Genomic DNA, 25030 nt, shown 5'->3' on the forward strand with positions numbered 1-25030 from the left:
GGTACTCGCTGTGATGCGGAGAATGTGAGAGGCAGCGTAGGGCCGTGGGGAGGTGGGCGCGGTAAAGGGCGGTGGTGAGGCAGACGGAAAGACAGAGGAAGAGGCCAGGGACTGACCGGGGACTGGTGGGGGACAGATAACAACGAGAAAGGAACGAGAGCACACGGCCTCGGGCAGGGGTGAGGGGGAAGCCGCAGGAACCCGGCAGTGGGGCCCGGCTGAGGTTGCGAGCGCGGCCACGGCGGGGCAGGGAATAATTGAGGAGCAGGGACGCCCGCGGGGTGTCCTCTGGGAGTGGCGGGGAACGTGAGGCGCGGTCTGCGCAGGAGGGGTCGCCCGGCGAGGACGCTGGGGCAGCGGGGGGCGGGGGGCTCGATGAGCGCCCGGGAGGGCGAGAATCCGGAGTGCAGAACCGAGTGTGCGGCAGCGGGGGTGTGTGCGCGTCCAAGTGTGTGCGCGAGTGTGAGCACACGGGCGGGTGGGAGCGCGCTTTAGGGATTCTGCTGGCATCGCAGCGTGGAGAGCAGAAGGCAGGAATCCGGAGTGCAGGGAAGCGCGGGGGCCCTCCCGCGCACACGCTGCGCGCTCTCTCCGGTGAACACACACTCATATACAAATACTCTCTCTCATACACACACACGCACACACGCGCACGCACACACGCCCTTTCTGCTTCGCTCATTGCCGCTGCCACCATCTCGGAGCTGAGCCCTGCAGAGCGGGAACCCAAGCTGGAGCAGGGATCGGAGGCGAGCCGAGCCAGGTGATGACGGCCCAGAGCGGAGCCGCGCGTGGACGGCGCGCTCGGATGGTGAGTGTGGCCGGGTCGGGATGCTGCGGCTGGGCTGGGGCCGTAGGGGGGCAGGAGGGGGAGCTGGGGTGTCAGCCCGCCGGCAGCGCAGCGTGCGCAGCCTCTGATTGGGCTGAAACCTCGGGGGCAGCGGTGGGGGTGGGGTGTCGAGAGCGCGTCCGTGACTGGCGTGCACGCTCGACCCCCTTGGCGTGACCGCGCTCCCCGCCTGCTGCGCAGCTCCGTCAAACCCTCACCTGGCTGAGGAATCACCGAGGCTTGGAGCAACTTTGCGGAGCATCCCGGGCGTGGTGGGCCTGGAGGCAGTGGGGTGGAGGTTTAATGGTTCAACTTTGGTTTTTCTTCATGATAAGAAAACAAGAGGGAGACTCGAGTGGGGGCTCTTCTCGGAACCCCTGGTGGGTTGAGGGGTGCCCTCCCAACACCCCACCAGATCAGCCATGGGCTCTCTTGGACACCCATGGAGCCCAGTAGTGCCACTGGAGTTGTTACCATACCAGATTCTTGTGACCCTGCCAGGGTCAGGCGGGACTGCGTACCGACAGCTCCACAAGGACCAAGTAATATCTGCAGCTAGCATGAAGGTGGAGGAGTGGGAAACGTGCAGATGTGTGGCCGCGATTGTGTCCTGTGCTCAATGGATGGCTGCTGGAAAAAAGGAACTACCTGCCAATTCAAACTAATGTATTGGATTTGAGCTGCTTGGGGAACTAGATGCCCACCTTTCAAGGGGTTGAGGCTAGAAAGGAGGGGATATCCAGGCCTACTTGCCTGACAACCCCATCCCAGCTTAGAGCAATGTCTGTCAGCCACTCTTATTCTGTGTATCCCCTTCCCTATGAGTCTCTGCTGGTCCTGTACTGGTTGCTTCAGGGAACCTTCCCGTAGTTGCCTTGCTAAGTCCTATTTATCTCCAGCACAGGTTCCTCCTCTTCTAGGAAGTAACTTTTGGATACTGATTGGATCTTGAATACTTCCAGTTCTCTTCTGTGCAGAGCCCATATATGTGTTTGCTTTTCTCTGTCATTCAAAGCACAAGCCCTTGGGTTTAGAAGCCTTGATCTTAGCGTGGTTGCTGCTTGGAGTGGCTCGGTGGCTGTACTAGCCAGTATCTAGCTGGGTTTTCCGGGAAGGCGCTCTCTCCTTGAGACCTGCTTCCTCCCACCTCCTCCCACCTCCATTATCTCCCTGGAGTCTCTCAGCTACCTGAGGAGAAGGCAGTATCCTCAGGGAGACTTTCTGTCACAGAGGAGGGTACTGAAGTAGAAACTGAGCTGAGAGAACACTCTCCTCTCTCAGGACAGGTCCCTTGCCTCTCTGATGGGATGCTCTGATCCTGATCCTGGAGAAGCAAGAAGGGGTAGGCAGGAGAACTGGACTTTTCTTATTGCTCTGGAACCAGGACTCCAGAAGCCTGTTGCTGGAGTCACCCCAGTATAGCTCGCTGCTGTCAGTTACTATCATCCTTCCTGGATGGGACAGTTACTCAGCCTGAAGTAGTTTTGCCAAGCCACTTTCTCTCTCTGACTTCACCTATGAGACCTCTCACTCTAGTCTGGTTAAACTTCTGCTGCCTAGGTTTGGGGACAGATCCTGCCTGTGCTCTGTGATGGTTTGTAGCCTGGTCTGCTTGCTATACTCAGCACAACTCTGGCATGCCAGTATTATTTCAGGATCAGAGCTAGGCTGAGCCTTGGCGATGCCCATTAAGTGTGGGCCCCCTGGGTCAAGAGTTCACCCTTTAGCAAGTCATTTTGTTGTAGAGAGTTAAAAGTATTCTTATGGGAAGGGAGGGAACTTGATGGCTCATGGGTCGATTACTCCCCAGGGAGCACAGGTCAAAAACAGGAGGTCTGAATAGCCTGCAGGTCTCTTTGACTCCGCAGGAGGTACCGGCTGTGGCTCAGGGATGACTGGGTCTCACGTTGGTTGTGGTAGTTGTGCCTCCAGGACAATGCTGCCACAGCTTCCTCAGCTTCTATTGGCTTCCCCACCTGGGCAGCCTCTCTGCCTCACCTCCTTCCTCCTGTGCTGGCTCTGGCTGATTCTCCAACTCCTGCTGGCTTGACATTCTCAACCACAGCTTTTCTGTTCTCTTTCAACTATGCTCTCTCTACCTCTGTGCCTCCTTAAGCTGGGCTTTTGCTTTGTTCTGAGGGGCTGGAAGTCCAACCGAGGGTCTACATGTTAGGCGAGTTCTCTCTCACTGAGCCCTGGATTTTTGTTTCTTGGGTATGGACCAATGTTCCAGGTGGCTGGAGAGTGGCCAAATGTCTGGCATGGCCCAACTTCTGCCATCTAGGCCTGTTTGAACCCCTGCCCTGTTCTTCTGTTCTAGAGGTGGCTCTGTTCCAGGCCTCCAGCTGGTTTTAGCCAGATGAGCTCTCTGTGTCTTCCTAAACTGGGGAAAGGGCAAGTCACCTTCTTGGCCCTTTGTCTGTGCTGCTGGGATAAGAATCCTCTTGAGGCCCACTGACTGTCCACTGATTGGCCCCTTAGGAAGTTAGCCACTCTCACTGTAACCTCAGGAATGTGGCCCTTTGATTCCCTTGCTAGCCAGGACCCATTTTGTCTAGGGTTAAAATTATAAATTTGTTACATTCAAATTAGCTGCCTAAGGAAGTTGCTGGGTAGACTGGATGATGGGGTGACTTGCTGGCAAAAGTTGTCTCTGACCACTGAGACCTCTTTTAAGGGCAGAGGGTCACTCTGGCCAGTGTACATCTTTTTCATGATTTCTCAGTGCTAAGTGCTTATTCCCCTAAACCACACCTTGGACCTTTCTCTCCACTGCCTGGAATCCTACATCTAGGGCTCACTGTACATCTGGGACATTTGGTTTGGGACCCGGGGTGCATGCTGATGATAGTGTTAGCCCTTCTTGGATGAGCTGTGAAGGGGAACCAGGCTTGGATCCCCATATCTGGGCCTGAGCAGAGGGGACCGCATGAGTATACAAGCACAGACTGGGGGATGAAAAGGGACAATTCAGAGGGCACGGAGGGCTGGGAGGGATTTGGGCCAGCTCAAATGTTTCTGGTGCGTAGTGGATGCTCAATAAATCTTTGTTGAATCAATGAGGGACTGGAGAATGTGGATGTGGGTGAGGGCTTTCCAGGAGACGGCCCGGCATTAGCAAAGGCAAGGAGGTGGGAAGCACCCGGTGTGGGTAGAGTGTGTTTGCTGTGGAGTCGCTCACGCGGGAGAATGACAGGCAATAAGCAGGCCAACATGAAGGGAGTCTGAGTGCCCAGAGAAGGAGCGCGTGTTGATGCCAGATACAGGGGTCAGAGATAAAATTCTTAAGGGACAAAATTAGATTTGTGATTTAAACCACGTCTGCTGCTGCTGCTGGTGGTGAGCTTGGCTAGGCCAGAGAGGCAGTGAGGGAGTCCTGGGGCTGCAGGAGAGTCCAGGAGCAGGGGCAGCAGCAGGGGCAGCAGTATGGTGTATCTTCCTGGGGAAGGCGAGTGGTGAAAGACAGATTCTGTCTGAGTGGAGACAGGAGTGGGTCCTAAGAGTTGGCCTAGGGCTCAGGGTAGCTTCAATATCACCTACGAGGCATGCAGAAATGGCAGGTGCCCCTAGTCACAGATGTAGTCTCAGTAGTACATGCCTCTGAACAAGCCACTGAGCCAACTCTTGCACCTCAGTCTCTCTGTATCTTGACAATGGGAAATATTACCTCACTGGCTAACTGGAGTGAGTTCGGGTGATCTATAACCTTGGGAGTGGGATACAAAGGGATGGGCTTAGAGGTCAGCATTGCTGTTAGACAGATAAAGAGATCAGTCCCCAGACGGGCCATAGCTGGCCTAGGGCATAAAGCCAGGGGTACAGGATTCCAGCCTAGCATTTCTCTGATTATTCCTGGGGCCTGCTGGACAGAGGTAGGTGGGGTGGTGAGGGCTCTGAGGCTCTGAAGAGGACATCCTCAGGCAGTTGCTTCAGCAGTCCAGCTGTCAAGGAGCATATGGGGCCATATGGCCACATCAGGGGAGATGCTTGCTGCTGGAGGAGAGATAGTGGCTGTCACCATGGCCTTTTAGGTCTATGCGGGCACTGCCAGCCACCAAGGCCAGGGCAGGCAGAAGGCAAAAATGGAACCCTGATGTCCAGGTTGGTTTGGACATGGAGATTGGGTCTTGGCAGGTGGCCCAGTTGTAGCACCCATCTGCTAGGGCAGCTGTGACAGCCACCTTACTCTCATATGCCCCACCCAGATCTGATGGTCCTGCAGCCCACGAGCCTTGGGGAGCCATTCTCCGGCCTCAGAGGAGTCTGTATGTGTATGCGGTATAGTCCCTCACACTGAGAACTGGTTCTGTCTCTGAGATTCTGGGTAGGGGCAGCCTTAAACCAATAAGGCACGATCAAAATGGCCTGGGGTGTGCACGCACATGGAACTGGATTTTAATTCTTATTCAGCTGCTGCCAAGCCCGGTGAACCTGGATAAACTGCATTTTTTTTCTGAATTTCAGTTTCTTTACCTGTATAATGAAGAGTAATGAAGAGATTGATATTAAGGCAATAGAAATGTCATTAATACATTTTGCAAACATTTTCCTCAAGATTGTAGAGCGCCAGGCAGTGGGAGCTCATTTTGTGCCTTCTGTTCTGTTGATTTCAGTATCCTGACTGAAGCAAAGAGGAGCCTTGACATTATCTCCTAGAACGAAATTTGCTATATAATTTTCATATTTTAATTCTTTTTTGGGGATGGTATTAGGACCTCCTGTAGCTCAGGCTGGACTCAGTATCCAGCAGAAGATGACCTTGAATTTTTGATCCTTTTACCTTTCTCCATATATATATTATTTTAATTTTATGTGTATGAGGTTTTGCCTGCATGTATGTAAGTACCCAATATGCAAACAGTACCTAAAGAGGTCAGCAGAAGATATGCGATTCTTTGGATCTGGAGTTACAGATGGTTGTAAGCCACCATGTGGGAGCTGGGAACTGAACCTGGGACCTCTGCAAGAGCGGTCAGGGTTCTTAAACTGCAGAGCCATTTCTCCCACCCCTTTCCTGCACTTTTATCTTCATGTTTAACCCTGATGGCTGTCCTGTACTGAGGGCAGAGCATTACCTTGCCCACAGATGAGAAAACAGGTGTCAGGGAAGTGACATTGCAGAAGTGACAAAGCTTGTTGGCCTGAGACGTCTCTGGTCTCCTAGTTCAGTGTTCTTGTTCCAGAATTAGATTGCCCAGACTTCCAGAATAGGGACTGAGAGTGACTTTGTTTTCTGTTTGCTCCAAGCTTGGGGACGCTGGAAAGTCCTGCTTAGTCTAGTTTCCATTAAAGCAGGAGTAAACAATCCTGGAGACCAGCCTCAGTCACAGCAGCTGGTACCAGGGATGGTCAAGAAAATTGCCCGTGTTTCTCTATCCTCTCCTAGTGGGCAAGAGGCTAGTGTGGGTAGCTTCCTGATGGGGTGGAGCAGGAGGAGCTGGGAGGATCTAGGGGGGGGCTTCCATACAGTTCTGGGATATGCCAAAGCGAGTCTTCTGGAAGTGGGTGAAGGTCCTGGACTCTGCCTCTGACTGCTGTATGACTCTAGGGAGGTCACTATTCTTCCAACCCTGTCTCTTTGTAGATGGAAAGAGGAATCTCCTAGCCTGTGTCCCAAGGCTATTTTTGGGACACTTCTACAAATACGCATTTGTAAATGGATGGAGCATAAAAACACTATTCCATGACAGTAGTATCGGAGTCTGGCCTCTACAATTTAGTGATCCTGCAAGCATTTGGTGATTCATTTGCTGGGTGCTTCCTCTGAGCCCGGCTGTGCTGGGTGCTATGGGGACAGAGATGACTAAGACCAGCCACTTCAGGCTCGTAGCCCAGAGGTGACTCTGGATAGTCCCTCTCAGCACATGGCGGTGGTTAATGCTGTCACTCAATACCCTAGTGTCTTCCCTGTTCCCTCCAGGGTGGTGTCCCAACTCTACAGCACCTTGCCTAGTCTGACTCTGTGCTTCTAACGGTCCTCTGCTATTTCCTCCTCCCTATGCTATGGTCTCTCCATTAGGGTAGCTGGCATGCTCAGGGGACAGACAAATGAATTGGAGCATGTGGTTCATTCCTCAGGGCCTCCACGGCCCCGCCCCTGCACTTCCTCCTTGGGTGGCCCCAGGGCCCAGGATGTGGGCTGTGCCTAGGATATTGTTTGAGAAACATAAAAGTTATGGGCGGCTTTTCTGCTGCATTGCTCACCGCAGACATAACCCCGCTCTGTCCCAGGAGGCCCCATCAGACTCTGCGGGGGCCCAGTCACTGGCCACACATAACTCTTGCCGATGAATTGCATGGCATTCAGCAATTAGCGATTGATTATTTGGGATTCTGATAACTCTTCATGATCGACCAGTGGGGCAGGCCTGGCCAGTGCTGGTGTGGGTCAGCTGGGCCAGGCTAGGGGATTTCCATCATGCCGTTCATCCCTACCAGGAGGCTGGACAATCAGGAGCTAGAGAGCAGAGGTGCTGGGCCTCCCTCCAGTCTAGGACCCAGGGTTGAGACTGGGGAGTAGGAGCATTGGGGCACACAGGGCGTTTTTGCTCATCTCTACTTTCCTTTGTGTTTTAGCTGCCTTATTTTGTTTCCAGTCTATCTTAGCTCTTTCCCACCTGTTAAATGGGATGTCGGTCACTTTGCCTTTGAATAGTGACAGCTTGTCCTCATTTGTACCTGCCATGCTTTGAGTAAGAACATCCTGAGGTTCAGAGACAGTGGACCCCGTACCATGACTCATTGCAGAGAGGACAGGGGACTCGAGAATAAAGGGCCATGGCCACAGACAATAGTTACCCCAGTGAAGTGCTGGGTCTGGGCTCCAGTGCAATGTGTGAGAGAGAAATCTCCAGGGAGCCGACAAGAGGAGATGGTGGGGTTCGGAGGGGGGAATGTTTAACCTACATACAAGACTGGGTTGCCTTTCAGGTATGCCTGGAAGCTCAGGGCATTGTTTGTGGGCTTGCTCATGTGATCAGTGCCTTTTAACTCTCTGTTAGGAACATTTTCAGAAGCTCAGAAAGGCAAAGAGAATCGTGCAGGGAACTCCCAGACACCCTCTCCTGGATTTAACAATCTTTTTTCTTTTTTTCTGAATTATTTTGAAGTCTATTATCGACATCATGACATTTCATCCCTAAATAGTTCAACATTTGTCTCTCTAAACAAGAGAAAATGTTTCTGTTTAATCTCAGAGGGTCAAGTTTTCTCTCCGCTTTATCCTTGAGGGATGAGGGTGCTGATAGGTGAGAAAACCAAGGTCCCAGGAACTTGTTCTACCTGTCCTACCCAAGGTCACATAGCAGAGAAGTACACACGTGGGGGGGGGGAGGGTAAAAGAGGCTGAGGAGACCTGGAGCCTGGCAGATGGCAGGGATAGGACCACCTCTGGGTGGGTCATTGGGCAGGGATCAGAGGTTCCTTAGGAGCTAGGAAGAGACCTCTTTTAGATTAATTGCCTCTCTTCCCTTTGTTTGCAGTGGGATTAACAAGGAACTGCAGTGTCAGGAAAAAAATCGAAAACAACTCCTTGTTTATTGTTTTTAGGAGAACATTATCAGGTTTTGGCCATGCAGGTTCTAGGGAGCGTCTGTTGGCACCAGAGGCTGATCTGTCCCCACAAAGAGCGGGCAATGGGGAAGATGGAAGTGGGGGATGGCCTAATAGGGAGGGTTTAGGACTCCAGTCTGGACAACTAGGGGTTTGACAGGATGTGTGTGTGTGTGTGTGTGTGTGTATGTGTGTGTGTGTATGTGTGTGTGAGAGAGAGAGACAGAGACAGAGAGACAGAGACAGAGAATATCCTTGTGTATATGACAGTGTAGTCACTGACTTGCAAAGGAATGGTTGTGCAGATGAAGGAAGAGGCCTCAGAGGGATGTCCTGAGATTGGCGTTGTATTTCTTCCCCTGACCCCACAACGAATAGATCTCTGATTGGTATAAGGGGATACTGAGGTAGGGGTGGGAAAGTTCCTGGGAGAGATGTGACCAGATGGAGAGCAAAAGACAGAGATAGCGAAATGCTTTTGGTACCTGGTCTGTGTCCCTACTGGCAGACTCTGCTGAAAGACTCTTCAAGCCCGTGTGTCCCCTGCAGCCAGGGAAGGAAAGGACAGAAACAGACCAGGGCTCAGTGAGGGCTGAGCTGGTGCCTGTCAGCAGTTATATTGGGTACCGTTTTTCTCTGGAGAACCTGAGTGGGGATGGGCCTCATCTGTTCAGAGTGAGGTGGAGCACAAGGCCCTGGATGTCAGGTGTCTGGTCCTTCAAGCCCTGAGGAATGGGAATTGAGTTGAGAAGGTTTGCAAGGCCTTGCCCCTTACCTCAGCAGGCCTGCTTCTGCTGTGCCAGTGTATAGGGGTGGCCAGAGGGCATCATGCCTACCACCCACGGAAGTCCCTGCACTCCCTGTGCTGTCCCAGGGTACAGGGGTGGCCAGAGGGCACCATGCCTACCATGCATGTATGTCCTTGCCCTGTTTGCCGACTCTCTCTGCAGGAACCCAGCTGGGCCCTGAGAGAATGCTGCCCTCGCACACTCAGGGAGGTTATCTGCCTGGCCAGTGTAAAGTTGGGGTTTGAGCCTAGCGCTATCTGCTGGATCATGAGGCCTAGGCTCTGCTCTCAGATTTATCCTCAATTGCTGCTCTCTTGGTATTGGTTTCTGACTGGATCCCGTGGGCCTGGGGGAGGGGAGGTACCAAGGCTTAAAGGCCAAAGAGGACCCAGAACCTCTGTCCTCCTTTTCCTGTGCTAGAGGCTTCTCAGGGTCTCCATGGCCCCCAAGGAAACCTTTCTTAAGCCATGGTATTGCTGGCCACACACCCACTAGGTCCTCGTGGGCACAGACCCTTCCACAGATTTCTACACCCTTTGCTCCCAGATGTCACATATCTTCCAGGCAAGCATTTGTTGAGTGACTCTCCATGGTGGCCTGGGAGCCTGTGTACTCATCTAGGTCATCCTGGGGCCTGGACAGCCGTGTCTGAGAGTCAAGCATGAATGGAACACCTGTTAGTCACAGTGCTGCCCAAAGTTGTTCTTTTAACACCCCCACCCAGCCCCTTACTTAACACGAGTGAATGCTGGAACCATTCCGTGCTGGGCGCTCACTTCGTCACTTCTGCTTGTGCCCAGAGTTCCCTCCAAAAACTCTAATTGCTTTTAAGCTGTGATAGTTAGCAAAAGCAATATTTTTTACATTATGGAGGCGGGAGGAATCCACCATATTTCCTTCCCCTTTTGACTCTGGTGTTTTGTTTTGAGTTGCCCCTCACTGCTGCTACAGTCCTGAGAGAGAAAGGGTGGAAGGGAAGTGAGCCGGAAGCGAGAATACCTCTGGATGGGCACTTTACCTCTCTAGACCTCAGTTTCCCCATTACAAAGTGGCCATGTGTCCTTTAGCCTTCAATAGATATTTTCTGAGCACATACACTGGAGACAACTCGAGCACAAGGATACCTTGGTCGTCAGCCGCTGCATCCCCGGCAGAGCGTGTGACCTGTATTATGTGCCCAGATAAGACTGATTGCCTGGAGGAGTGGTCCTACTATGAGCCAGGCACTTCGCCAAGCAATGGGAATGTACAGGATGAACTAGACAAAGCCCCTGGGCCCGAGAGCCCACTGGTTATAGCGGAGTACCACTCAAACAGAATTTTGTGTTGCTCAGTCACAGTCTAGGGGGGAATGTGCCAGGGGTGCCAGAGAGAGATACACAGAGAAACACCTGGGTTGCATCTTGGAGAAGGCTGGGGGTCAGACAGGTTAGCGGGAGCCAAGGAGGAGGAGCTTTTACAGCAGAAGTGGCATTTAAAGAGGACTTAGGTGCGGCTGGTATTGAGGTTTCGCTGGGTGGGTCTGATTTCCTGGGACAGGGTTTTTAGTAGCCTGTTGGGAAGTGGAGAGCCATGGAAGTGTTCTGAGCAGGAGGTAAGTGCTGACATAGTCTGGGTCTACAGTGGGCCAGTGGGATATGAATGCTAGCTTGGCTCTACAGGATCCTGCTGTTCAACCCTGCTGTCTAGGCTGTGGTGAGGGGGCTTCAGAACCCTAGGATGGGGTCCTCTGGTTTGGTGGGACATCAAGGCCTCTACTTCCCTGGACAGGTTTGCTTCCCTATGTTCTTCAAGGCACAGCCCTCTACAGTTTGTAAAGCCTACTTAACTCTGTCATGGAACAATCACTTGAAGTGGCTGAGATAGAAGATCAGGGACCAATGTCCTCAGTAGACATAGATCCCCCTGGGTTTCAACTCCAGGATTCAGGGCCCCAGATTAGTGCCAGTGCGACCTCTGTCGAGCCTCTCTCCCCAGTTCCCAGCTCTCTCCTCTCCTCCCTTCTCCAGATCATGTTCCTTCTCTGTTTGCAGAGTGTGTGGGGCTTTTCAAAAGCATTAATGATAGAGAGCAAATTGGAACTGGAGAGGAATCATCACTGGGCGTTCTCGGAGGGCTGCCTCTGCCCTTGCCTCTCGCAGCCATATTGAAGTGGGCAACCAGACCAGAATATGAATGACTCTGTGGCTGGCACCGGTCTTAGTTTGCTGGGGAGCTCTGCCTGGCCAGACGGTACTCAGCAGTGGCAAAGTTGTTTGCAACGAGGTCTGTGCAGCCACTGGCCCTTGCTAGCCAGGTATCTCCAGCTTGGAGTCCTGCTGTGGCCACACTGCCCTTGCAGGATGGATAGTGATCGTCTTGCCTCTTCAGGGTTCGGGTTTGGCACCTGCCAGGCTCCCTAAAGCACCATTCATGGCAACCCTTCTGCTTCGATAGGGGAAACTGAGGCCTAGAGATGAAGGGTAGAATATTCCCCTTCTTGGCTTTAAGGAAACTGTACCACGAGGCCCATCACAACAGGATACAGAGTAGTTTTTGTGCCCTGGTTTTAGAGGGGAGGAATCCAAGGCTGAGGGCGGCTGGAATGGGGGCTGCTGCAGATCTATGTTTGAGTCAGCTTGTTGGAGCTCAGGCGAGCTTCTGCAGGGATCAAGAAGTGTCGAGATTAAAAAAAAAGTCAGGTGATGGTGGCACTCACCTTTAATCCCAGCACTTGGGAGGCAGAAGTAAGCACATCCCTGTGAGTTTGAGGCCAGCCTGGTCTACAAGAAAAAGTTCGAGGACAGTTAGGGCTGTTTTTGAAACCCTGTCTCGAAAAACCAAAACAAACAAACAAACAAACAAAAAGGTGCTGAGACATGCATGGAAGTACTGAGGGGCAAGATATATTTGTATCAGAAGTGAATCCAGTTATGGCAGGGGGACCCAGGTCCAGATTTGTCACCAGCTCTCGGTGTGACCAAGGCCAAGCTGAAGAAAACCCCCGGAAGAGTCAGTGGGACTTGAGGAAGAACTTACTGAGCCCCTGTGTCTTTGAGCTGGTTGCTCAGCATTCTTGCCTGGTCCCAGGTTCCCATTGTCCTGCCCAGACTCAGGATCTCTCTCTCTCTCTCTCTCTCTCTCTCTCTCTCTCTCTCTCTCTCTCTCGTCCTTTTATTATGGGAGCTGGTGACTGCAACTCTCAGGAGGGGCCTGGGTCTCAGTAAGGCTCTTAACTCTCTAGGGTCACCAGTCTCCTACCCCAGTTAGGGCAGCAGGAAGCTAAGGAATGAGAGACGCAGACCACTGCCAAATGGACAGTACAGACCAGGCCTGCAACCTGGTGGAGGGGCAGCCACAACCATGAACATTCTAAGGACCACCATATGTGGCCAGAGACTTCAGCAGGGAAACCAAGGCCCAGAGAGTTCAAGTGAAGTTTGGGCTTGCCAGTCCTTCTTGACCTCTGCCCCATCCAGCCTGTGCTGGTTCTTTTCCTTGAAGGGAAGCTCCCTGCACACCAAAACAGCTGCTACCTTGGACAGCTCCTCCACATGTTCCTAGCTGCTTGCTCTCTCCAAGGCTCCCACAGCGTCCTGGTGTAGGCCCTGGGGCCACAGGACCTGTACTACTTCTCTGCAATTGGTGCTTGACATGTAGGGTTCCATTGCATGCTTCAGCCTTTTCTTGGGGGGCCGTTTTTCTCAGTTCCTGCTTGGGCAGTTCATAATCACTTTAGGCTATAGACACTCTACATCTGAAGGGCCCGAGTCAGCACCATGTGCTTCTTTCTGTGTATGTGTATATTCATATCCGGCCCTGTGTTGCTTCAGTGCTCACAGCTTCCTGGTTCCCAGTGAGGACCTCCTGTTTCAGTATTGCCCAGGATAACGCCTGTTGATCCTTGTACTGACATAGGACAGGAAGTGTACTGACATAGCCCAGGCTGTGCCATTTCTGCTCTACCCTGCCACCTTATGAAGTCCCATGCTCTAATAACCCATTAATCAATCCCACAAACATCTATTCCTGGTGTCTCCTCTGTATCAGGCTTTGGCTAGGCTGTGGGATGCAGATAACAAGATCTACCCCTGTCCTGGGGAAGTCAGAAATGTCATCAGCCACAGTGAGAGGAGTCAGAGAGGGACTGGGCAAAGGTATAGAAGCACTCCCACCCCCTGATTCCATAGAACAAACTTCTTGAAGGGTACTGGGGACTAGCCAGGGAGGGAGGGTATCCCTTGCAGAGGGCGCAGAAGGTGCAGGTCTGAGAAGCCAGACTCTGTCAAGGTGGGCAGGAACCTCACACTGACTCAAGTAGAGCTGGGAGGCACTGGGAGCAGACTTGAGTCTGAGGGTCAGTTGCGAAAGGATCCCAAGGGACCTGACGGGTCTGGTAAGGAATGTAGGAAGATGGCAGAGAGAGCTATGGAGCAGGCACTCCATATGATTGGATCCTCATTGTGGAACGCAGATCTCGGCCACTGAAGATGAGATAGAGGGCCCTCAGAAGGGGGCTAGAGAGATGGCCCAGTACTCAGTATGCATTGTGCTTACAGACTATTCTAGTTCAGGTCCCAGCTCCCATGGTGGGCAGCTAACAGCCACCTAGAACTCCAGCACCAGGGGATCTGATGCACTCTTCTTTCCATTGGCACTTGTACTCATGTGTACACACACACACACACACAGTTAAAATATTTTAAAAGTCTTTATCACTCACACAATTAAAATATTTTAAAAGTCTTTAAAAAGTCCTCATGAGTTTGGGTGGGTCGGACTCGAATGGTGAGTGTCGTTTACCACCTTCAGAAAAAAATCTGCTGGCCCTTTCTGTCTTTACCTCACATAACTTTCTCGTCTCCTTGAGGGTGTTTGTTGGGGGTCAGTGGGCTATTAGCCCTGTAAATAAATAATTAGGGGAGCGAATCTTCAAGAATTACAAGAGAACCCAGTCTTCTAGGCAGTTTCCTCTGGTGTTGTTGATTGGTTCACAGCAGGAGAAGTGTATCCAACTGGCCTGGGCACTTGGGGAGAACTGCAGCTTGGGTGTTGAGGTCCACCACCTGCTTCTGGCCCCTGCAGGACTGGTGATATTCACACATCCCAACACACATGTTCTTATACCCAGTCTCCCGGCAGATAGGAGCCTTGGGGATAAGCATTATCACACACACAGGGTGGGTGGGGAGAGAAAATGTACACAGAGTCTTTTCATTGATGGGAACCTCCCAGAGACACACAAGGCTTCTTGTGTTTCTTTCCCTTGAGACATACACACCCTCTTTGCTGTCATCCAGGGAGTAACAACAGACCCACCCTGACTCTACACAGACAGATTTGCTTCTTGGAGAGCATACACCAGTCTCTAGCTGCAGACATGGTTCTGCAAACTTCTCTGCCATGTAAAGAAAAACACCCCCCACCCTGGCTTTCTGAAAAGGTGCCTGCTGTTCCCTCACCCTCTGAGAACCTCCAGGGTTCTCCAGGGCCATTGACTTTTTTTCCCAGCTAAAAAATCCCCCAGCCCCCTATTCAGCACTCATAGACCAGAATCCTGGGTTTGGGCCCCATCCAGCTGAGATGGCTTGTACACTTGGGGTGACCTTCTGTCTATGTCATCTTGGCCCCATATTCTCCAGCCAAAGTCTCAAATTGGTCCCAGAGTTCCAGTAGGGGTCTGGGGGTCGGCGCCTGGGGCCCGGCGGGAGCATGGAGTCCTGTCTTTCAGTCAGAGAAGTGCTGCTTAGATCTGCATTTTATATTAGGGTCTGGGCAAGATTAAAAAAAAATCCATTAGCTCTCTATTGATTTTGTTTTTCTGATTACAAAAGAAAATCCAGCAGTACATTTGTGGGATGCAGAAGCCCCAGAAACTCCCTGTGCCACCTTGCCACACCCCTCAAGGGCGATCACCTAGAGGCCTGGCGTACCGATCTCCATCATGGCTAGGCTGCTGCTTGCAGACACCGGTATTTTGAGGTAGCGTTTCGATCCTCCCTTTCGCCATGCAGCTGTGCCTCACACTGTCGGAAGGCCGCAGAATTTTCCGTGGCGAGGATGGGCTACGTTTTACTTGAATATTTCCTTATTGATAAACGCTTAGGCCATTTCCAGTGTGTCTCTTCCTCTTACTGGCATTGCTGCTCTGAGCATCCTTGAGTACTTCTGTGTGTGTGCACTCGTACTGCTGTTGTCGTTTTCTGTAGAAGAGGCGTCTAGAAATGGGATTACGAGGTTGTGGCGTATGTGGGTTTAAACTGTTAATCAATATTGCCAAATTACGCTTGCCGTGGTTGAGCCAACTCCGCTCCCTTCAGCGGTCTATGAGAGTTCACTTCCCATCGTTCTCGCCAGCTCCGCTTGTTACAAATCATCTTCATTTTTCCCAATCTGATGGGCAAAAAGTGGTATCTTGTCGTTTTCATTTGCATCTGCATGATTGCTAGCGAGACGGAACATCTTTTCATTCGTTTATTGGCCAATTTAGTTCTTCCTCTGCGAATTCCTAATTCACCCCCAATTCTTTCTCTTTTGTCTTTTTTTTTCTTATTGATTTGTAGGGGCTCTTTGCATATTAGTGGTATTTTCTTGTAGTGTCTTCCTTGCATTTTAACATTGTTTATGGTATCTTCTGCTGTACAGATGTTTTACATGTTTATGCAGGTGGATTTGTCAGGTTTTCACTTTCCAGCCTCTGGATGTGATGTTTGGCATAGGAAGGCTTCCCCTCACTACACAAAGTCTCCTTTCAAATCTGAGTTTTATTGCTAGAAAATCTTCTCAAAGCTGTGGTGGCAGGCTCCTTCCCAGCTGTCTGCTCCTCTCAGCAGCTGCAGAGCTGTCTCTGGTGGGAAAGGGGAGCTGTGACCCCATCTGTCCACCTTTTAGCTCCGTCCTTCCTTATGTCCGCTGAGGTCAGAGATCACCGCAGCTCTGCCTTTGCATCTCCACCTCCTGGAGAGGTGGTGCTCTGCCCCACCCTCCTCTGCCTCTCCCGCCGCAGCTATACTCCCATTAGGCAGCAGCAACTAGGAAAGCCTCCATGGTGTGGGCACAGGATGCCAACTGCCAGGGAATGTGTCCCCCTTACGTTCTGCCTGCCAGTCTAGGCCCAAGTCATGTGGACTGACTAACAGACGTTGTCCCTATTCTCTGAAGAAATGTTCTTTCTGGAGGGCAGGCTCTAAGCCAGCCCAACTTCTGCCTCCACCAGGAAGCCTCTCAGGATCTCCTTCCTCTTTGGACAGACTCCACCTTCTCTCCCTGCTGTTCTTGCCTTCTCAGGTCGCAGTCCCCACTCATGGGACAAGCCCAGGGAGACTATGTCTGCTGCTGGGGGACGGCTCATGCAGGACACGATGGAGCTGGCAGGTCTTCTAAGCTAGGACTTATGAGGAAAGCACCTTGTCCTACACAGGAGCTCAAAGCTTGGGCCCAGCTTCTCTCAGTCATCCTGTTCCTACAGCGTCCATTATGTTTCTTACGCGTCTGTTTGCCCCTGGGCACCTTGAACTTGCCAGGTGTTAGGCTGGGCCTGAGGTCTGGAGAGAACAAAGTGTCTGTCTGTGGGTGGAGCTCAAGTCCCCACATCTTTATCAGCAGCGTGCAACCCACCCCCTACCAGAAGTGGGATAGGTACTGTGCTTAGAGAATGGAAGGGGACACCTTGCAGATCGTAGCTTACCATGACTGTAACGAAATACCTGAAACAGCCTTCTCATAGAGTAAGGGTTAATTTTAGCTGACCCTTTTAGAGGTTCTGGTCCATGGTCGGTTGGCCCCATTACTTCAGGTCTATAATGAGGTAGCACATGGTGGTAGAAGAATGTGCTGAGCGTAGCCCTTGTTGCAGAAGAGGGCGGGGCCTCGATCTCTCAGGAAAGCACACTCCCATTGACCTAAGGACCAAAAGTTCAGCCTGCTCCTAGTAGTCCCTCCTTGGGGGCCATGCTTTTAATACAAAGGCCTATGGCAGACATGCATGCTCCCAACTATAGCAAGATGCTAGAGGAAATACTCCCCACAGCCTCCTGGAAAATGAGCCCTCAGTGGGCCGTAGAGTACAGAGTGTGTGAGTCAGGGGATCCGGGAGGTCTCTGAAGCACGGCTCAAGTGCATAACCTAAAGTCTGAGGCTGCCACCCCCGACACATGGGTGCTGGATTTCTATCTGGACGCCTTCCCTGCAGCCGTGACGGGTCATCTCTGCCCTTGTATCTCCTCTACCCTTTGCATCTGTCTCAGCCACCAGGATCATAGCGGGCACTTTGCAGAAGGAGTGAAAGTGTGTGAGAAGAGTAGCGAATGAAAGGCAATGTATGTCAGAGGGTTGGGTCTGTGGAAGAAGGGACGGGGGTTCTGGGTTGGCTTCAGGGCTGACTTGTGGGTGGGGGGATGCCATCCCTTGTAGTTGTCAATCTTCAGTCTGCATGATGGGACTTAACCTCTCAGACACCGATTCTGTGTGGTGTCTCCCAGAACAGCGATATAACTTCTGTGACATGTCATTTGTTTGCAATGCTCCCTCCCCTCAGTGCTGAAGCCACTTTGGCAGCATCTTCCAGTTGCTGCCGAGCAGACACTGGATTTTCTGTATGCCCTGCTGAGGGGCAAGAAGCCAACATGGCAAGTTGGAAGGTCCCTTGGTTCTCCTTCTCACATTCTCCCTGGGACTCAGCACATGGGCAGGCCTCGTGTCCAGGAGAGCGCTGGCTCCCACTGCAGCTCCTTCCTGCCCCAAATCATTGTCATGCTCTGCCTGTGGTCCCATTTCCATAGCAACTTCGTGTGATGCCTCTGAGGAGAGCAGGAGCTTCAAAGAGGGTTGGGGGAAGGGAGCTGGAGACCCATTCATTGTCTGGGAGCATGGCAATAGGGGCTTGAGAAGCACTCATGGGGATGGTTTGGCCTGTTGGCTCAGGTAGAGCTGGGCTCAGGGCTGCCAACCAGGTGGTCTGGAGGCCTGCCAAGGACATGGCTGTCCGTGTTGGCCTGGGCTTGGCTGGCTTATGCCAGTCTACAGGGAGCCAGCTTGGGCAGCCATGGAGGGCACTCCTACTTGGCTGGACCTGGCTTGGGGGACTCTGGCCTCACTGTGTTCTGTCTTGATCTCCAAGATCTGTGACCATTGGGAGACACCTTTAGGGCCATCTGAACTGGTGCACAGTTTAGGGATGGAGGGCTGTGGGGCCAGTGGACCCTTTTGCTATAGTCAGGACCCTACTTGGCATCTACTTCTCTGCCTCCTCCTAGGAGGATCTGTAGCCCAGGAGGCATGAAGACCCCACCTTCCAGATCCTACCCTCTCACCTGCAACATGGCTAGAAATTTCAATGATACCATAGATTGCTAGAACATGGACTCTGCCCTGACTGCATCAACCACCTTGGAGCCCCATCTACTCACCCTCCCATTCATCCGATCTTGAAGGTCTATGGGATGCTCTGGGGATCGGGTTGGTGCCGGCTGGTAACACATGGGAAATCAGGGAACTGAGGGCCTGGCCCCAGGAAAGGCTTCTAAGAGAGAGCAGTGTTTTCCAGGCACCTCCCCACTTTTATTTTTTCCACGATCTTTGCCTTTCGTGGGCTACTATTTGAAGGTGGGTTTTCACAGCGCTCCCTGAGTTACACATCCGTGAAATCACGCCTGTAATGCGCCTGTCATGTTTTTCTCTGGTACACAGAGAAATAAACACAAACCAAAGGAAATAAAAATGTTTGCATACCATCTAAATCCCTTCATGCAACCCAGAGACGTGTGTCTCACGCGCTGAGAAACACAGATCTGACTGAGACCTCTTGGCGGCAACGCAGAAAGGGACTGAGGACTTTGAGAGGCTGAAGGAACTGAGGTAGAGAAAAACTCTGCTCAGGGTCACAGGGTCATGACGTGGGAGAGCTGAGACCACCTGCCTTGTTACTGGCCTTCCGGGAGCATCACGTGCTGGGGACTCAGGCTGGACAGGCTAGCGTCTTTCCTGCTCCTGTCTGAGGAGTCTTTGGAGAATGCTTGAAGTGAGTAAGACAGGAGAGCATGAATGGGGACAGCAGGGATCTTTGGGGACAGGTAATGTGGGGCTCAGGCCCGGGGAGAGGAATCTGGGCTTTGTTGACTGCACTCTCCGACATTAGCCTGGAACCTGCCTTAGCATCTAGTGGCCGGGGAGGAGGCAGGTAGTGGTATTGATGGATACCTACTGTCTTCTAGGCCCTTGTAGAAGAAGAAACCCCTTATTTCATGGATAATAGAAGTGAGGCTTAGAGACTTGGCTGTCCCAAGATTACAGGTCCAGTTGTGGAGAGAAGCAGTCAGATCCCCAAGTTCCCAGAGTCTCACTGCCCTAGCTGGTGGCCCGAGTGTGCCAACACACATATGCCGTTGAGTACAAAGTATGTGTGTGTGCGCGCGCGAGCGAGTGTGTGCACATGTGCATGTGCTTGTGCATATGTGCTCACGCGTGTGTGTACAATGGTAATTGCCCAGCTAGGTGGACTCAGACCTGTTTGCGTGTTTCCCCCTCTCTGCCCGCCCTTTCTGACAGTTACCTCCTCTTTCTCCCCACAGCCTCCTGTATCCACAGGCCCTGAGGTACCGGTGCCTATGGGCAAAGAGGCCAACTGAACCAGACCCAGGCTGCTCCCAGCCCAGCTGCACCCAGTACAACCCAGCCACAGGTAAAAGGCCATTTGTGGGTTAGTGGGGCTTCCAGGGAGGACTGTCTCAGGGCCCTCTTTCCACATGCGTCCATCTGGCCCTGTCCTCTAAAATCAAATCCCAGTAGCCCTGGCTGCGGCCGGTCCTGGTCCACAGCCAGCTCAGAAGCCTGGGGCACTTGTCCCAGCCACATGGCTTCACAGACAGCCCTGGCTAATAGGTTCCCATTTGGCGTGGGGGATGGGTCTCTAAAGGCAAACGGACGCGCTCTGTCCTTGCTCCTGTCACTTATTGACCAAACGTGTGCTTGACTCCAGGCCGGGAGGGAGTGGGAACGTGTGGACGGAGAGAGTCAGTGTCCAAGAAACTGTCAAGAGGCTAGCCTTGGCTCTGATGTGTGGAGTTAATGGGGCTCCACCGTTGACATTTGGGTCCAGACACCTTCAGGGCAGGACAAGGCTCAGATCGTAGGTGTGTGTATTTGTGACAAGCACTGCCAGCTAGCTGACCTTGGCGTGTGTGAACAGAGCAGATGGCCTCTTACTCTGCATTATAAGGACCAAGGCGCCTACGGTGTGGGAGGTGACAGGCCTCCCATTCCATGTCCTGTGTGAGGGAATGTGTGGATGCTATGGTAAATCCGATGAGGTGGTGGGGGGCAGTGGGAGAGACAGGAAAGACGTCCGAGATGCTACTTGGCTTGTCTACGATTTGACTGTGACATGTGAGTTACCTTACTCCTGTGTCTGAGCCAATGAGAGAAGGCTACAGTAATACTTTGCTAAGTAGGGATGGTAGTATAGGCTAGACCATATTGTCCTCTCTTCTAGACTCAGTGGAACCACATGCTCAGAAGTCCCCTTCCTGGGCCCGGGGAACAGTTATGTGTGTAACTTGTCAGAGAGCACACACCCAGTTTTCTCTCCCTGACACTAGGTGTCACTCTGAAGTCTACTTACCCAATTAAAACAGTTTTGATACTTGGTTGGTCCTGGATGGGTTGGTTATCCATGTTAGTTACCAGGTAATGGGCAAAAGGTTGAGGTCAGGGCTCAACCTGTGGTGCCTGGATGATAGAGCATAGGGTTCTGCCTCATCCTGGCCAGGAGGCTCCCTCAGCCCCCTCCATTACCCCATCCTGCGGGCAGCAGCACTGACAGGTACAACATGGGATCTCTCCAGGAAGTACAGGGCATGGGGGCACTGCTCAGCCGGTGGCTGGTAGGGCTGGCTGAAGGAGATGATTCCGGGCCAAGGCTGGAAGCCTGTAGGGTCCTTTAAAAACCATCTATTTTTCTGGTTATGAAATGTAATGTGTGTTCTCGGTAGAGAAATGAAAGCACTTGGGTGTTTTGCCCGTCAGTCTTTTATAAAATATGTATTTATGACATAATTGGGATCAAGCTGTAGTTACTGTTTTCTAACCTGCCTTTTGCACTTAATACCACACCAAGATCATTTTCCCGTCATTAAATACTCTTCTATAATGTGATTTTTAATGGCAGCATAATGCTCCAGCCTGTGTTGCTGTGTCCCATTTAGCTGGTTCTCTGTTGTGTATTTTGATGGTTTCCAGTGTTTTGTCACTATAATAAAGCCTTGGTGAACAAAGCCATGCACGGAATGTGATGACGGCAGCAAAAGGCTGAGGCAGGGGACGGGCGGCCGGAGCAGGAGTGTGGAGGTTGGGCATTGCGGTTGTGCTTGGGCCTGGGTTGCTGGGAAAGGGGCTGGGACCAGCTGGGAAGGGTTTGTGCTCCTGTGCTGAGGGGCAGGCACTTGGCCTGGTGAACCCCTGAAATCCTGAAAAAGCCCAGATTTTTCTTTTCTCTCCCCTGCCTCCTTGTCACTTCTTGAAGAGCTCCTGTGTTTGGGAAGGGGCAGGTTAGCAGGCTAGAAGAAGTGCAGGCAAGGCTAGGTCCTAGGACTTACACCTCTCAGTCCAGCGGGATCTGTGGTGTTTTCACAGAGCCCTTATGTACTTGAAGAATCCTGTCCAGTTCTTTCAGGACGCATGCCTTTCCTGGCTCTTGCTTGAATGAGTATGATTACTCAAATGGGCCTTTCCTTGTTGTCTCAGGGATGGTGGTTCATGATGGGGACTCAGGAGAGCCAGGGATAGCTCCCCTGACACCCAAGTGCTGCTGTTGGTCTCTGCCCTGCTCCCATGGAGGCTGGGGTTGCCTGTGGGGATGTGTATGTGGGGCTTCTCGGGGCAGAATGTCTCCTGAGTCACACATTTATCCTTACATGGTATGTGCTGGGTGCTCCACGTGCGCTCCATGGTATCAATGGCTCAGTGGTTCATTCATTTCTCATTCTCCTGACTTGCTGAACACCCACGGCACACTAGATGTGGTTCTGTGTGCCCAGTACCACATCTGGAGAACCGTGTGTCCCCACCAGGAGCATGTCAGATAAATTCCTACTTTCACAAAACTGACCTTCAAACAAGACAGGCAGGAAAATCTAGAGCAGTTCAGCAGTCAGATCAGGGAGTAAGATGAGTTATGGAGATTATCCAGTAAGGCTAGAAAGGGGGTACACACAAGATGGGGTCCTCCAATGCGGGATGGCTGGCATGGGACTGATGGCAGAGGCTCCTTTGAGCAAAGACAAAGAGGGAAAGAGAAGATCTAAGGTTCTAAGGTCTAAAGTCTAAGGTCTAAGGTCTAAAGTCTCTAAGGTCTAAGGTTCTGGACAAACCAGACATAGAGGTCACCATGGAGGCGGCTCATAGCTCCCAGGCTCTGGATCACTGATAGAAACAAGGCGGGTGGGCCAGAGAGGCTGGAAGGCAAATCTAAAGACCCCAGACCCATTTTAGACATGATGGCAAGCTTAAACTGGGGGCTTTAGAAGGGGCATCTTCAGGGTGGCTGTAGGCTGTGAGAGAGCAGAGTTTGGAGATGTGTGTTGTAGGCACAGCTTACTCAGGTAGACTTGGAGGAGAAGACAGGAACCCCATTTGGAGATGTTTAAAGCTGGGGGCAGGCAGAGTGGACCTGGGGTTCTGCAGCTGGGAAGGGCCAAGGCTGCTCTTGTAGACACGCGGCTATTGTCAGTATCCAGGTGGCTGGGAACCAATGAGGAGTCTGGGGCTCACTGCCCAACACGAACCCTACTCTTAGGGCTCCCTAGCGACAGCCGGGCCTTTTACTCCAGCTCTGCAGATGAAAATTGGGTCTCTGAATTTGCAGTCCCGAGAAATTCCTGACAGCTCACCCTCCCGGCGACTCCTCCCTGGGATCTAATACTTGGTACCTTCTGTGTCATTTGTCAGGTGAGGGAGGTGTGCTAACCGCTGATACTGGGCTCAATTCTATTATCCTTCCCTCCTCCAAAGAGAGCCATATCCGGTGAGACAGACACAGTGCAGGCTCCTCTAAGCCCCACTAACAGCCTTCCTTCAGGTCACGCTTCTCTGGACCCTGTGGTAGTGCCCTGTGCCAAGTCCTTCTCCTGATAATTCTATCATGATCTGGCTACACCCATCCGTTGTACTTGTCATCTTTCTAATATGTGACCTGCCTCACCCAAGCTCAGTCTCACTTCCCATCACCTCCTTCTGGAATGATTTTTCTCACACCTCTCTGAGGTGCCTTCTCTGACACAGCTACTTCTTGGCTCCCTTCACTAGGCGGTCGGCACTCCCCAGCCCGACGGCGTGTGGTGAGCTAATCTAAGCTGTTGTACCATCTCATCTCCATCTTTAGCTTGTTTTCAGCTTGCTGTCCTCATTCTCTTGTCCCCGTTGTCTCCTGTCTAGATGCTGTCCCCACCACATGCATCACTGTCAAGCTCTTCCCAAACCGCGGAGCTCTGGGGGCTGGGGTGCCTACACCCTGCTCTGCAGAAGGACACTATGATTTACCTTCTTATTGCTGCAGCAAAACGCCATGAACAAGGCAACTTGCAGGAGGAAGGGTTTATTTGGCTGTGGTTCCACAGAGAGAGGAGTCCATAATGGCAGGCCGGTAGCATGGTGCTGGAGAGAGGCTGAGGACATGTCTCTGCAGCCCTAAGCAAAAAACAGACAGCGGGAAACCGAAATGACAAAAGTCTTTTAACTCTCAAAACTTGCTTCCAGTCAGGTAGTGGTGGCACACGTCTTTAATCCTAGCCCTTAGGAGGCAGAGTGGGCTGATCTCTGAGTTCAAGGTCAGCCTGGTCTACAGAGTAAGATCCACAACAACCAGGGGGACCTTGTCTCAAAAATCAATCGATCAATACAAACCAAATCTTTCTTCCAGTGACACAGTTCCTCTAGCAAGGCCACACCTCCTACTTCCCAAACAGCTTCTGCCAACTGGTGATCAAACATTAAAATTCCTGAGATTATGGGGAACATTTCATTAAAACCGCCGCAGACACCCAGGGAAGTTAGAGACAAGGGTCCTCTGAGGTCACCTGGACATTCCGATCTGCTAGTTGCTAGGGAGACACAAGAATGTAGATGATTAATAAGGCCCAATCACCGTGTGTGTGTGTGTGTGTGTGTGTGAAGCCAGAGGTTAACCCTGGGTATTTTTTCTCATTGTCCTGGAGTTTGTTAAGTAGGTTAGGCAGGCTGACCAGCAAGCCCCAGAAATTCTGTGCCTCCTCAGAACTGGCATTATAAAGCACATACAACCATGTTAGTTTTTAATTGAAAAAATTGGTTCTGAGGAGCGAATTCAGATCCTTATGTATGAGATGCAAACTTTACCAACGGAGCTAGCTAGCTCCTTAACTGCTCCAGTCATCTCATAACCATTGTTCAGGTTGGGACTGTTTGACCCACGCCAGGGGAGAACGGGTGTTCATCTGACCTTCCCTTATAACAGCTGGAAAGCTGATGGCCTCACTCTGTCCAGGCCCTGGAACAGTTACAGTAAGACTTGTTCCTCTGCCAACTGAGCTGAATCTGCCTCTCTGAAGTTCACAGTGGGTCCAGGCTCCATGGTGCTTGGCACTCAGGAGCTCTCCTATTCTGCCTCTGAGCCCAGTGGGGCCCCTATCTCCTGGAGGGGATGCAACAGTGTCCTAGGCTTGATGGACACTGCACCTCTGCCCGCTTAGTCAGGGAGCGGCACAGGGTACCCGAGACACAAGTCTCTAATGGCTGCTGCATCTGTGGATTCAGCATCACGCACTAGTGTCCCCAGAGCACAGATGTCCTCCAGCTCACTACATCTGTATTGCCCTACAGGGAAGAGGGGTGCTGATGGCCCATCATCCAGACA

At 52.0% G+C, this 25030-nt stretch overlaps 1 long non-coding RNA gene across 1 annotated transcript in view; it reads left to right on the top strand.

Moving 5' to 3' along the window:
• The first annotated feature begins 425 nt into the window (after positions 1–425).
• The window catches only part of LOC126486892 (uncharacterized), a 112843-nt gene continuing 88238 nt past the window's right edge, over positions 426–25030 (top strand). The window contains exons 1-2 of the long non-coding RNA XR_007588226.1: positions 426–811; positions 19716–19825. This is a non-coding gene — a long non-coding RNA (uncharacterized lncRNA). The remainder of the gene's footprint in view (positions 812–19715; positions 19826–25030) is intronic.

This window comes from Alexandromys fortis, unplaced genomic scaffold (genome assembly GCF_014885135.2).
Source record: "Alexandromys fortis isolate MF-2015 unplaced genomic scaffold, M_Fortis_MF-2015_v1.1 scaffold_167, whole genome shotgun sequence".
Taxonomy (NCBI): Eukaryota; Metazoa; Chordata; class Mammalia; order Rodentia; family Cricetidae; genus Alexandromys; species Alexandromys fortis.